This window comes from Neomonachus schauinslandi, chromosome 3, assembly GCF_002201575.2.
Source record: "Neomonachus schauinslandi chromosome 3, ASM220157v2, whole genome shotgun sequence".
Lineage (NCBI taxonomy): Eukaryota > Metazoa > Chordata > Mammalia > Carnivora > Phocidae > Neomonachus > Neomonachus schauinslandi.
In genome coordinates this window covers 25,291,177-25,292,719 of record NC_058405.1, presented here as the reverse complement: position 1 = coordinate 25,292,719, position 1,543 = coordinate 25,291,177, and the positions used below count along the sequence as shown (strand labels likewise).

Genomic DNA, 1,543 nt, shown 5'->3' with positions numbered 1-1,543 from the left:
GAAAAGGCCTAAAAAAAGTTTCTATCAGGCTCTGAATATCAGCTTCCAATTTGGCCAACTTCTGACCATAGAGTTACTTTAAAAAAAATCCTTTTGAACATCTTGTCGAGTTTTAGCCAAGACAAACAGTAAATATCCCTGGCATTATTGAATGATCCCTTGAATGCAAGCAGCATCCCCAAAAAGGATGCAAAAGATACTACCCTCTCAAGTTCCAGAGCCACTCTTAAAAGTAGGAAAAGAAGGACTCTCTTTCCCATTGCGGCTTGCGTAGAGTCAGTTCATGGGTCTGGGAGACCCGAAAATTGAGAGCTTCGTCACTCCCCGGCAGCTGCATCCGATGGCTCTGCGGCCGTCACCATGCCACAAAATGAATATATTGAGTTACACCGGAAGCAATATGGCTATCGTTTGGATTATCATGAGAAAAAAAGAAAGAAAGAAGGTTGAGAGGCTCATGAACGTTCAAAGAAGGCAAAAAAGATGATTGGTCTGAAAGCTAAGCGCTACCATAAACAGTGCCATGCTGAGAAAATACAAATGAAAAAGACTATCAAGATGCATGAAAAGAGAAACACGAAACAAAAGAATGATGAAAAGACTCCAAAAGAAGCAGTACCTGCGTATCTACTGGACAGAGAGGGACAGTCCCGAGCTAAAGTACTTTCTAATTTGATTAAACAAAAACGAAAAGAGAAAGTGGGAAAATGGGAGGTTCCTTTACCCAAAGTTTGTGCCCAGGGAGAAACAGAAATATTAAAAGTTATTCGAACAGGAAAGAGAAAGAAGAAAGTATGGAAGAGGGTGGTCACTAAAGTCTGCTTTGTTGGAGACGGCTTTACTCGAAAACCACCTAAATATGAAAGATTCATTAGAACAATGGGCTTACATTTCAAAAAGGCCCATGTAACACATCCTGAATTGAAAGCCACCTTTTGCCTGCCAATTCTTGGTGTAGAAAAGAATCTTTCATCCCCACTATATACAACTTTGGGTGTTATTACCAAAGGCACTGTAATTGAGGTGAACGTGAGTGAGTTGGGCCTTGTGACACAAGGAGGCCCAGTTATTTGGGGCAAATATGCCCAGGTTACCAACAACCCTGAAAATGATGGATGCATAAATGCAGTCCTGTTGGTTTGACAGCAGTTTCAGAGAAGTAATTCCTTATAATTACTGAAGACTACACACTGATCAGGAAGACCACCATTACTGTGGTGGTTCTGAATACTACCAAACGGCCTTCCGTATCTGCAGTCATCAAGAGAAGTATTTATTCTATTGTGAAAAACATTAAAATAGACATTTATTTAAAAAAAAAAAGGGTAAGAAAAGAAAGAAAAGAAAAAGAAGCAGATAATTCCCCTGAGAGCTGTCAACAATCAGTAGGGCCCTAGCCTCAAATGGAGTGCAACCTGCATTTCTGTTGGCCATATCTAGCTGCAAGTGGAGTTCAACCCATTTTTTTCTGGTTATATCTTTGGGTCCCCAAACTGATCGTTGAGCTGCCTGCATATATAAGAACTGACAATCCGTGTGCCCA

At 40.6% G+C, this 1,543-nt stretch overlaps 1 pseudogene; it reads left to right on the top strand.

Annotated features, from left to right (window-relative positions):
- The first annotated feature begins 359 nt into the window (after positions 1 to 359).
- Positions 360 to 1,143, top strand: LOC123324289 (annotated as a pseudogene).
- Positions 1,144 to 1,543: the final 400 nt, after the last annotated feature.